We start from the raw sequence: 14069 nt of genomic DNA on the forward strand, positions 1-14069 counted from the left end.
GAAATGAACTATGTTCTTTTTCTCATCTTCAGGATTTTGTGGAAATGATTCTTAAAACAGTATTAAAGTGGAATCCAGTAACGGTACATTGATCAAAATAATAGTTGAGATTAAAAAACATTTTCCTTTCTTTTTTTTTATACACTGCCATTCCTTCACATTTCTTCAGGCAACATTTCTGCCTGCATCGACATGGGAAGAGAAAGCTTGGTGGGATGATGGCAAAGGAGTACACAGTACCACTATGGCAATTAGGCGACACCCAATGCACTCAATGGCAGCAGCAGCACAAAGAGGACCTACCAGCTACAGCTGCTGGCCCACAGCCCATGTGATCTGGCCTGCCCAGAGAAAGCTGCTATCAAATTAGACTTTGACCAAGATCTGTGGGACAAAGAACAATTTGTATAGGAAGCAATGATCTAAAAAATCCCAATTAAAAAATGATGGACTTCTGCCAAACAGCATATTGGGAGCTTTGGGAGCTTTTTAAGAGACAAGTTTCCCCTTGCAAGTGAACTGCCCTACACATGTACTCTTTTTCCTCTTTGACTTTTTTTTTTTTAGAGAGATTCTGCTAACCTTGCAAAAAAGCAGCAAAAATCCAGTAAGCCTGTAGTCAGACAGTTCTTCCCTCAGAAATCTTAACATAGTGTCTATCAGGCCTGCTCCTAAGACTGCACAGCACCTGTCTTTCCAGTACAGTTTGGTCCTGTGCCCTCCCTGACTTTGGTATTTTCAGCTAGAAACCCTCAGCCTAAAATCACATTGCATCCTCTATTCAAAGAAGATCTGAAAAGAGACCAAATACAAATACTTCAACACTTGGTCCCAGGAGGAGGTTTCAAAACTGAGGATTTGGCATCCATATGACATATATAGCACATAGCAGTATGTGACTAGAATAACAACACAAAAATTTGATACCCTGCTGTCCAGACAAAAAAAATCCTGAGGATAGTGACATGTCTGAAATCCAGAAATGTCACATGCAATGTCAGACACCAGTAAGGCCTTCCTGTCCACTTGTGATCCATAGTCATGAATTCTTGCTTGAGAACAGGCTGGATCTGGATTTATGCCTTTCCTTCTAGACCACAACGGAATGGTTTCTGCATAACTGCCTTAAGGGTAACACACTGCTAAGGGAAGGACTGCCTTGAGTTTAAAAATTGTCTTCAACCTCAAACCCATGTTTCCTATTTTCTAGAGAATTTTCTAATTGACATCCTATCTGTTGGCGGTAAATAAGGTTCCGGAAAGAATTATAACACATTTTAAAAGGAGGCAAAGAGGGAATTAGGAACTTACAAACTAGTCATCCAAATGCAATTCTCAGAAAAATACTGTGATAATCAACCAAAAAAGTTTGAAGGTCTCTAACACACAGACTAAGAGATTTGTAGGGAATCTCCTGCAATAAACCAATTTAATCTCCTTCTAAACCAGGCAATTGGCGTTGTGGATAGGACAGAAGCAGAAAAGATTATATATATTAACTTGCAAAAAGTTTTTTGATGCTTCCATGTGATTTTTTTTCAAGCAATGAAAGAAAAATATCTTTATGAAACTAAAGACAGGTACAAAAGCACTTGGAAAACTACTCTAACTAGTTTTTAAAGAAAATTCTAAAAAATTCTTCTTTTTGTGTCACACTAACTAATGTTATGTCCATAGTTCAGGTCAAGTATATTTACAGCACAGAGCTTCATTAACCCTACAGTCTAGGGATGTGACCCTTCTAAATTGACAGTAATCTGATTTCCAGCCTTTCAGTGTTCAGTCTTATACTGAATTGCTTGAAATATGTTTGAAATACACTATACCTCCTTGCTCTTTTAAAGCCAGCAATAAGAAATAAATTACTAGTTGTTAAGGCACTATCCTGGAACATTTGAGACTTCTGTTTAAATCATTATTCAGAAACAAACAGATGTAACTTAAAATCCTGTTTCTTTAATCACTAGTCTGTCCTGGACCACCAATGATATTGTTCCACTATGGATATAATGGATAAATAATCAGTGAGTCACAGACCAAAAGAGTAAGAAGGTAGACACTTAACTAATAGGTATGGCATGTGTATTCCAGCAAAGGGGTTTTCTACATCTTGTTAGAGAGTGAAGAGTAACAGAAGAGATCGAGAGGCCCTAGTCACTCACTAGAGATGTGGTGCAGTCTGAGGCTTAAGGGAGTCTTCTCAGAGATGCAGTCTCAAATCCCAGAAGATAGGAGAGAGGATTAAATTTAAGGTCTTGTAGTCCTTACAAGTGCTCTGACCCTGCAGTATTACACCAATACCGTGACATAGTTGTATTTGCAAACCATGTGAGGCCCTTAATTTCTTTTGTTTTTCTTAAAAGTGCCTAAATCATTTCAGGTCAAATGCATCCTTTAAGGCTGTAAAAATGAAATTATGATGGTCTCTGTACTTTATGGTTTTTTAATGTTTTCAAGGTAAGGATAACAAAGAACTACAACAGTCGTCCAAGAGGTTGTAGTATCCCAAATATTGGAGCACAGTCAGGACACATTAGAAAAGCATCTGTCAGGAGTGACGTGCACTGATCTGTAACATTTTGGGATGGGAAAATAGACTGGGTGAATTCCTGAGGTTCTTAGCTAGCTCCATTTTCCTCTGGTCTTCTGTCCTTCAGAAGAGATCAGACTGGTTTTAATCTCAGCAAAGGCAGAAATTTGTCCCACAGGCTTAAAGATTACAAGTTCATTTGAAATATAAGACACGTAGATTCAACTGCATAATTTGAAATATGGACATACGTTCTTAGGGCTTGCAAGTACTTTAACTGTCTTTTTAACTTGATACTTGAAATAGAGTATCACTGTTTAGCTTCAGGATGATGAGTTAAGAGAATGTATCGAAATACTCCAGAAGAAAGGTAGAAAATAATGTCATGTGAAATAGTAGGTGTGTCATGTCAACTGACTGTATGTATTTATCAAGAGTGACATTTGATTGTGGTGCAATTCTATTGGTTTTCACAAACTAAGTGGATTAAGGTCTATTTGGAACATAGCACAACTCAAAGTAAAACATCAGGCAGAGTATGGGAACAGATACTGGTGACTCTGAAGATATCCTTTCCTCTGACTCAGAACTAAGCCAGACACCTACCATGGTTTTAGATTTTGATGGGGTAATTTTTTCAGATGAGTGATATGCTAAAGCCATTGGTAAGGAGAGTCTGTGTCACTCTAGATTGGCAAGACTTGGAATATCACTTTTGGTATGACACTGAACCCCACATAAATTCTGGGGTTTCAACAGAACACAAAGTTGGTTTATTTTCTTCCTATCACAAGTTGTTTGGGAGACTTACAATGCAAATAAACTGCTTCACTTCAGTATGATTATTGTTTGCATAGCAGTATATTAAATGCTATAGGACAGTAAGCATTAAGATGCATTCAGGGTATTACAATGTAATTTTAGAATTTTCCCTTTACTTTTATATTGGCTTTGCTTGAGACATTTACTGTTACAGTTAAAAGGGAAAAATATTGTTAATATTTATGGCTACTAATTTAAAATATTACACACAGTTTGACTCACTGAATGTGTACAATTTAGCATGAATAAATACACAAAGCTAACAAGGACTCCAGATAGGACTATAATTAGACAGATGTGGAAATACCAGAATTCAATATCACCAGGAGCTGAATGAGAGTTCAGGGATTGGAGCACATTTCATATGAGGAGAAGCTGAGAGAGCTGAGGCTGTTCAGCCTGGAGAAGAGAAGGCTCAGGGGGACTCATCAGTGTATATAAATACTTGACGGGAGGGCGTAAAGAAAATGGGGCCGGGCTCTTTTCAGTAGTGCCCAGTGGCAAGAACAGAGGCAACAGGCACAAACTGAAACACAGGACAGTCCATCCGAACATCAGGAAACACTATTTTACTGTGAGGGTGACCGAGCGCTGGCACAGGTTGTCCAGAGCGGTTGTTAAGCCTCCATCTGTGGAGATATTTAAAAGCTGCCTGGACATGGATTTAGGCAACTGGTTCTAGGTAGCCCTGTTTGAGCAAGATGACCTCCAGAGGTCTGTTCTAACCTCAACTACCCTGTGAGTCTGTAATAAACTATGGGTGAGTTGATATAACAACCCACCTTAAGTTGCCCATGCGGGACAGGATTCACATTACCCCAAGTGATCAGTTCGAAATATAGATGTTTACTCTAATTGTTCATTCTGTCTCTACAGTCAAGAGAAATACTGATTTAAAACAATTTATCCCATGTTAAATGCTTATTTCAGAACAGGATTAATTACTCTCTAGAAGGGCTTCTCTCTCTCTCTCTGTGAATTACAGAGGAAGCGTAGACGACTAACTCACATTTGACACTTAACTCATGGTGGCTTGGAGGGAAATGATTTTGATTTAGCTTGAATTGAGATTATTCAATGCCTGAATTTGTGTGAATAACAATTCATAAATGTGCTGCATTACAAGTCAGTCCTCTGATTAGGATTTCCTGTATTTATCATTTTATTTCATAGTTTACATTGTATCTATATAATGCAACACCAGATCAAAGAAATTTCTTGTAATCTGCTCTCTTAAAGCAACAACAGTTACTTCAAAGACAAATTTTATACCATTTTTGCTATATAATAACATGGCAGAAGACAGAGCATAAGGAAAGCATACAAATACATGGAGGTCAGGGGAACTTGATAAAGACAGCGTAGGAGAAATACAGAGCATAAGGAAGAGGAAAACCAAGTGAGCCCCAAAAACTAAATATAAAATGGTATTCCTGACCATTCAGCAGGGAAAATAAAGTAATAAATTTTCACCTCTGCTTCTGCAGTTGAAAACTGCAATCCTTGAAGAATCTTTTAAAGAAAATTCAGGTAGCCTGGTGCACAATATACAGGACTGAGATTACAAGAATAAAGAAAAAGAAATATGTGGTCTTGTGGCAAGTACGATGGAGGAAACAAGTGGCAAATAAGATGAAGGAAACAATATTGTTACTATTCATTGGTCCCTATAATGACAGCAGAGAAAAAGCAGAAGGAAGAGCTGTCAAACATAGGTAAGTGAAAATCCTTAAAAATAAAGAATTTGTACTGCAAGTGGAGGAAGCAGCACACAAAAGTAGTTAACATATTACATAATTGTAATAATTAAGAATGCCTGCTGCTTTAGTTTCTAGAGAATGAATGGACTTGAGTAACAGTGTGTGGACAAGACATTCATAGGTAGGAGCCTCTTTTATTTTTATGTTCATTACTATGGATAAGGAGGTAAATGAAAACATTTTTTTTCAAGCTGTATTATCGTGATGGTGCTGCACAGGCTGAAGTGTATTTACAAATTGACTGGAGTAGCCATTTACTTTTCTTTACCTGCAGGCTGTACTGATACCTCTTTCTTTTTCTTAACTCATCAGCATTTTTAGTAAATTTTCTTAGAAGCCATAGTAAGTTTTTTAAATGTTTTACTTTTTAAAAACATTAGTTTCATGGTTATGTTCAAGAACTTTTACCCCCATGTTTGCCTATTTTCTTCCTTTGTTTTGATTGCAGCCTGACTAAAGAAAGTCAGTCTCACCCCCCAAGAGTTGGCAGTTACTTAAGCTTTATTCCTTTCCTCTACGTTTTTTGTCTGCTGTATCTCCCACTGAGCTGTGCTGACTCCTGCTGATTCTGTTCTTAGTCTCCTAATTCTTCTCATGTTTTGATCAGGAATCTGAGCCTTCTAATTAAGAGTGTCAATTCTCTTATGCCGTAACCATCTAAAGTTGGGAAGCCCCAAGTGACTATTGCTTTGGAAAATGTGATTTATGCTCTGAGATCATTGAGATGCTTTTGAAAAGTAATCTTTCAAACTAAAGGCCAACTTCCAAAGGCAAAACTTATCTTTTGCTCAGGTCTTGATCAGAGATGACATCATATTTATTTGTTTCCAAAATTAGTATCATATGTGAGAATGTGCCTGAATAAAGCAGAGCAAAACCTGAATAAAGGCTTCAGGCTATTTTCTGAAAGAAGACTAAACCAGGGTATCTGTTGTTCTTTCCTACATAAGGATAGTGAAAGTACATTAAAATGGAAAATAACACAAAATACCCAAAAATATGAGCAGTGAAAAAGTATTGATGGCCAGTTGTATTCACAATGGTACTTTCAAAAAAAGCCATGATTTGTATATTACTTTCCATTGTATTTTAGTCAAATCAGAGAGAGATTTGTAGCTTTTATCTTCTACAAACAGTGCTTGCTTCTGAAAGCTTCATGCCCAGACTTACTAAATCACTAACGGGTTGAGAGGCTTCAGAAAATGTGTGGTTCACAGAGCTACCTTATGAACCTAACAATGCAGACAGCAGAGGTTGTCAGACTTTTATTTGCATCAACTGAGCAGCATAAGGTGCTTGATTTCAAAGGTTCTCTCCAAAGTCTGTAGCATTCTTAGAAACGGTGTCCGCAGAGTTCTGGTATCACATTGCCCAGACTTTTGATAATGTCTCCAGACTGTTTCTTGCCTAATTACAAATGATTAAATAAAATTAAATCTTAGGATGTATCTTGATGCCTAGATATTAGAATTTCTGGAATTTTATTATTTTTTCTACAATGGAATTTATTTAAAAACTGGAATCTCTAATAAAATGACAAGCTACAAGAAAGATGTCAGTAAATTTTAGAATCTGGTTTCCTTAAAAAATATACTCTGTGTAGTGAAAATATGAGAGTCTGCTTCTACATTTCTTTAGTCATTCTAAAGTACTGCAGAAAAAAAAAATATTATCAGTTTTACATTCATTTTTTCTATATCCTAAGAATCATCTTCTTCTGCCAACAAGGACTTTGCATGGAGTGTTTTTTGGTGTACTGAAATCTTTAAAAAGTGTCTAAGAGACTCCGCAGGAAATATTGGCTCTATTGGCATCTCAAAGAGCTACTTCACCTTTTTTCTGCCATTGCAGACATTGTTAGATTTTCTGAATTACTTGTTGTGACCTGTTTAGTAAGACTTAGCTCTTAGTTCCATACTTTTCTCCTCCTTTTCCCTCCCTTCCAAAGGCCAGCTTCAAGGACATTAGTTTCGGTATATACGATTATCCACAGTGGGTATGTCCACCTGACGCACCATTTTCACATCTACTCAGGCAACCTTAAACCAAACTATTTCTGATGATCTACAATTCCATAAACCAGGTATATCCTGAATACTCACTGGTGCACTTGTTTACTCCAATGGTTATGATGGTATATCCCAGTTTAACGAGTGCCCTTCTGAGTGGCGTATCTCTAGGAACAAAGCAAACAGATTATTTTTCCTTTCTGGCTCTAAGAACAGAAGATACTTTAGCTTGCCACCACACACACGGGGTACTTCTGGCCCCTATAGTTCTTACTATTCTCCATTTGCATCACAGACACATCAAATATGCTGCCCCCAATTCTAAGTGTTTATGTTATGATGGAGACATCCATGCAATGCTTGATGCCTTTTGTACAATACTAGAATGCAAGAAAACGCTGAAAATGTAAAGAAATTACTACCACAGTATTTTCATTACAAAGTGGACAGCCACAGAAACTGCTGCAATTGTTACTCTCTTCCCAAGTATACGCTAGTGTTTCAGGCAGGAATTGTGCATGTCCACAATGGGAACGTTTAAACGCAGATAAGGAATAATTGCAGTGGCTCTAGAATTCTGCACCTAAACAGATGTAGAAACAGATGTGTCCCACTCTTCTTGGTGTGGAGACGCTACCACTAATTATTCAAAAAAGTTACCCATGTGGCATATGTTGAAATAATAGCTAGTTTCAGAAAGCAGGATTATTGCTAAAATGCACATGCCCACAGCTTGCATTGCTGAGAACACATATGAACACGTCGACTGCAACAATATCGCAATCCCTAGTTTTGGGCTTGATGGCAGGTTCAGAACTAATAGTTTGAAAAATTTAAATAGATGCATGGCACTAGGGGTACAGAGGAGGCCTTTCTGCATAAAGAAACTTGCACAAGCAAACTACAGTGTATTCAGTCATAATATTTTCCATGAGGTACAGGTCCCTATGTTCGGTATGTATTATTTTGGCCAACACTTACATGACTGTTACCCAAAGCAATATTCTGACTGTGGAAGCCCAGGGAAAAGACAATATAATGACACACATAGCAAAGGCTAGTGCAGAGTCCATCTGGCAGATTGAAAGTAAAACAGTGTCAGGCCTACAACATCATTCAGATGTCAGTGTGGCAAAAAGTGCATGTTTATTGGTAGCCTGAGAGTCTCTACCCACTGCAAGACCAAAAGAAGTCCTTTTTCATAGCAAAGTCTCAGCATATTTTTGATTTGCTGAACAAAGCAAAAGGCAAAGGAAATTATGGATCTAAAATAATCTCAGCACGAGGTCACAGAGGCTGATAGTTCTCAGATGCTTTCTTGTTTAAAACCAAATAGAAAAGCCAGGGGTTTTTTTTTGTTTTGATTTGGGGCTTTTTTGTTTGGTTGGGTTTTTTTTTTTTTTTTTAGGAAATACAGGAAATTTCTAGTCTTTTCCTTGTATTGGCTTACAGCTTCCATCTTGTTTTTTACATATACATTCTTTTTTCCATTTAAAGTAATACTAGTTCATCTGTGTTTGTGAGCTTTGGATTATAAGGTTACACATATTTTGTTTTCCAAGTGATTTGTTTTTCCTATTAAATTCAAAATTTCAGAAGTCTGAATACAGGTACATTTTTTTCTCATACACTGACAATTATGGTACTATAAAAAGAGAAATGCTCACTAAGCAAAGAAGCAAGAAAAGGACACGCACACCTGAGAAGAAAATATAATAATTTGTATTTTCCATGACATGTTCTAAATTTCCTTCTTCTATAATAATTTTAATTTCCATTAAATAGCATAGGCTTGTATTTGAGCATGGAATAGAACTGCAACAGAGCTTCTGTTACCAGCTTTGGATTCTTTCAATTTTTAATTCAAATCCCAGAATTAAAATCAAAGGCAAAAATTTTTAACAATAATGAAATTCCAACAGTAAATGACAAGACAAATTTTGACTCTGGTGACAGCACAGCATACCAGTTGACAGATGAATATAGCAAGTTTTACAAGTGGACCTGTAAAGTTTTCTTGTCTAATTTGTTGAGATTTTGCTGGGGAAAAAAAAAAAGAAAAAGAAAAAGAAAAATCAATGAACAGGCAATGAACACCATAAGGGATAAAATCAGGAGAAGTGTGGCGAGGATGCTGAACAGGCAATGAGTGACCGATAGCTGCAGTAATCTGAGCAGCTGAGCAAAGAGATCGCTGTTTAGTTCTGGCTGCAGCACTAACAGCACAGGGCAGTAAAATCTGTGGTTAAGATTTTAGACCAAAAACATAAAAGAATTTTCACACTCATCCAAACACTGTTCAAAAGGGAATAGTTACAAGTCTTTGTAATTGCCATTTGCTCTTCCAATTACCATTAAAATGTAAAAGACATTATTATTAAAGTACCAGTTTAGCAGTCTTCATAGACAGTATTGTTGAAAGACAGTAACAAAAATAACAAAAAACAAACACCAAAAAAAATCCACACAAAACAAACAAACCCCACAGAAGCAGACTGCAGTTTTGTAACAGCAGCTGTATAGGATCTTTATGCCACAATTTCCTACATACACAGTCACAGCAAATATGGAAAGCACGATCGGTGCCAAAGGCTCTGTTCTTTGTCCTTGTGGCTCTGATTCACCCCCAACATGTCTTGTCAAAGTATCCGCAGGCTGTCAGCTTGAACAGCTTGCCGACATAAATGCCATGATATATCCAGAATGTCAGATCATTGGACTGTTCCACAAAGAGTGTTTGGAGAAAATCTAACTTAAATTAAATTTAAAAGGCCTGGTTTTCCTAATGTATAGGCTTAATCTACTTCACTAGGAATAAATAAGTAGATACGTTGTAGAAATGCATAACAACAGAAAACTTAGCAGTAAGCAATATTGTGCAATTTTGTTAAAAACTATTGATCTTAAAGATTACTCCTGTAATACTTAAATCACCATCTACTTGGATTATATGTTGCCTAAGTGCCAATCATGAATGTTAAAACTGCCGAGTGACAATTACAGCATAAGCCTATGAAAGACCATGATTTATTCAATCATGAAAAATCCTTCTTTAGCAGATCCCCAAGGTTTTAACACGTTAGGCATAAAGTCCATTACAGAGACTTTTTTTTATCAAATAGACATAAGCAACATGAGGAATTAACTGCATTTTCCCAATATAAACCTGAAAAAGGGCTTCAGAATGTTTGGTTGTATTTGTGAAGTATTAGTAGTAGTTGTCTACTCTCTCTAACCAGTCCATGGCCAATGCATATTACCAGAGTTCCAGAAAGAAACTGAAACTACCTTCTCTTCCAAAATCAGAAGCAGTTTTAAGAGCTGAAAAAAACTCTCATTACCACTAAAGCATATACAAAAGATCTAGCCCAAGATCATTATGCTCTTCCAGAAGCCTTTAGCACACCACACTTTGTATATGAAGCGCCTGTTTACATTAATGGGCAAAAGGTGTGTGCTAAATCCTCGTAACAAATTTAGGGTAGTTTTTATAAGTACTTATGGACAAAGAAACCAAATAAATATGAATAATCCACTTGTCTATTATAATGCCTGAACTCTTTTCAGGGTAACAGAAGCATTCTTACGAACTCACAAATCTTGCTTGCACTCCTGGTTCTAGCTATATGACTTTGTGTGTGTCTGTACTAAAACACATTCCTGAGCGAAAACAAGTCACTAAACCATCTAGATTACTTTGCATAACCACATCAACATCATTGCTACTTGCTAGTCATCAGTCTTCGCATAAGTCACACCTTTTTTAGTGATTATTGATTACAGTCCTTTGATAAAACTGTTCAGAAACACCAACATTTAGTGTTACTGCTATGCAGTTACTTTTATGCCAATCTTGTAATCTTATCAAAGTATTAAGTCAGTTTTCTTTACAACAGCTGTATGCCCTAGAACTACATTTATTTACATTAATTATATTCTTGTACTTTAATTCTTTTTTTAATTTAATCAGCTTAGTCATGTATGAGTCTTCTATTTGATGACAGTCTAACTTGGTCATAGTCAACTCACTTAACCTTTTTAAACATTGGCATGACATCGGCATAAATAACAGCCTTCTAAACTTCCAACACAAAAAAAGCTACAGTTAATATCAGGAAATCAAACATCTAACCAGCAAACCCTTAAGTGTGTAATTCCATACAGCTAGACTAGTAATGGACATAACATCTCTATAAAATCCATCTGATTCCATTCAAATTTAAAATAAGATTGGTCCACAGAAACACCAGGTTCAGTGAAACTACAGTGAATCTACATCCAACTGATACTTCAACAAATTCAGATTCTCTAATTACTTTTTAGTATATAATTGTTGTGGGGTTTTTTCCCCCTCATGTTATCATACTGAAGATTCACAAAAATCTCAGGGACAACTGACTTCTGTCTGGATAGACTAAGGAAATTAGATGTCTGCAAAAGACAAGGACATCGAGAATCAATATTTTTATTTAGTCTTCACATAATATTTACATTAGTTGATACATAAAGATACCCATTTCGAACATGACTAATATTTTAAATTTTAACTTTCACAAATCTCATAGAAGCAGCATTCTCAAACCAGAAGACATGTACTAGCAAAAAATTAATACAAACCACTTCAAAGTGAAGCATAGACACAGTGGGACTGCATGTTGAATACTACTTACTGTTCTGGTCTCTTTGGTTAAAAAATAATATAATGGATTTTTTGTAAGTACAGCATGGTTCACAAAGATGATCAGAAGTAAAACATTGCTTCCTAATTATATCAGGATTTCCCTTCTTGACAAAAACGGCTAACAAAGCATATAAAGTATATACACTTTTACATAAACAAAGTGAATATGGAATTTTCTCCCTGTTGTACTTAACAGAATAAGGTAACATCAAACTATCAGATTACAAAACAGCAGATTTTATAAAATAAAATAAACATAAGGTATAACTTCTCATTTTGATTTTTGAAACTTCGTTATGTTTGACTGGTTTAATGCACAACTTCCTATTAAAACTTTCCAAAAATATTGATAAAAGTCCACAATGAACTAGACATTCTGGCTACACCTAAATTTTATTTTTGACTGACAAGGCTTCAAAAATATATTCAAATGTTGTCGTATTATAGCATCTTATCGTAAAAGTTGTATTAATCTTCTTAACACCAATGGTGATGATCATGTCTGCTTCTCAAACTGGTATCAGTCTCTTCTGAATTTGCCCCACAGATTTCTCTTTACAAGCATTTCTTTTTTTCTTATCTTTAAAATTCTTCAGAAGCCTTGTCTCTTTCTGTTATTTTCTGCCTCCTCAACCCACTTTGTTTCATCAGTTCACTAGTTGGCACCTTGTAACTATCCACTTGTCTATCCCATAAATATCTTTGGTTCTGTCCTATGTCATATAAAATAATTATAGACTATTTTATTGTAATCTGCTTCTCTCTGACACTCCAAGTATCTCGTCATCTCAGAATGTAAAACACAGTGACTGCATCTGAAGTGCCAACTAGTATGACATAATTAGTAACAACCAGGGGCCCCAGAGAAGAACTATCACAATAAAAATGAATATTAAATAGTTAAAATGAGACAGGTGTTCTTTCTTCAAAAAAGAAAACCTGCGTGTTTTTAAACTAAAAGCTTTCTGAGCTAAATCCTTTCTTCTTGGGTATATAATTTCAAATAAACTGCCAGTGACTCTTATTTCCAGTGTAAGCTACTGTGCTACAGCACTGAAAGGATGCCGCAGCAGAAAGTAATTTGAGCCTAAAATCCTGACCAGTTTAATGTCCAATGAAACAGTAAACAAAAGCTGGCATTGTTGGAGAAAAAGAAAAAACAGCATGGATTAAAGCAGGTAAATAGCAGTTTTATGTCTCAAAACTCTATCCAGAGCTAATTCCTCAAGCATTACTTACTATAGAGAGAAACTGTACTGACTCTTTCTCTTTTTTCCCCAAAAATGTTCCTGACATTTTAACCACCAACAAATAAACAATATTCCAAGCAGCCACTAGCCTTGGGATCTTCTTATTTTATAGGACTCTGAGCACATTTTTAAGCTTTACACGGAAAAGGAAACAGCTGCAAGTTCACCAGGGTTGTGCCCTGAGTCAGTCAGTAAATACAAAATGCAAATGTAAATAAATACAACCTAGATGTGTTTATAGACCAGAAAAGCTGAGTATATTAACCTAGTAGAGACACGTCTCCCGGTCAGAAATTAACTTATGCCCACCTGAAGCCAGGTGGAGTGAAAGGTAATACAGACATGTTCTAAATAACACATCTCTCACGTGTCTGTTACCATGAAAACCTCCTCTGTATGAACCATGGTTTCTGCAGGTTATACAAAAATAGAAAATTTGGGCAAGACCACAAACCAGCCATGCCTTTGTACAAGCCAATACAAACTGCTGAGATTCAGAATGGAGCTGTTTATTTTTCTGATCAAAAAACAATTCCTGCAGACTCCCGTAATCTGTATAGTAACAATAATATAACATGCAAGAAGGCAGGCTTAACTAGTTACATATAACTAGAACAGTATCAGGCTAACTGAAGCTAAAAATAGCCTGTTATTTCATAAAGCTAGCGCTGACCCAAATGGAGGTGTTTTCCAGGTTGACTGTGTCCAGCTGGGGATGGACTCTCAGGCCTCTGTCAGTTACACATGGCAGCGATACCACAGGTGTTTCCCACCACCGGCTTTCACGCGTGAGGTGTCTGTGTCTCAGCAGCACCTGTGTCCTGGGAGACAGCGCTTCCTGGGAGCAAGAGAGCACAAGGCTCAGTCCATATTGCTCCCCACAGCACTTCTGGCCTACTGGGCTGATCTCCCATCTGTAAAACCAGAAATCATGATTTTATCTGGACTTAACAGCCCCGAATAGTCTGCAGACCAAACGCGCTAAGAGCTTCCTGTTAGCATTAGACTTGCGAAAGA

This window comes from Caloenas nicobarica, chromosome 3, assembly GCF_036013445.1.
Source record: "Caloenas nicobarica isolate bCalNic1 chromosome 3, bCalNic1.hap1, whole genome shotgun sequence".
NCBI lineage: Eukaryota > Metazoa > Chordata > Aves > Columbiformes > Columbidae > Caloenas > Caloenas nicobarica.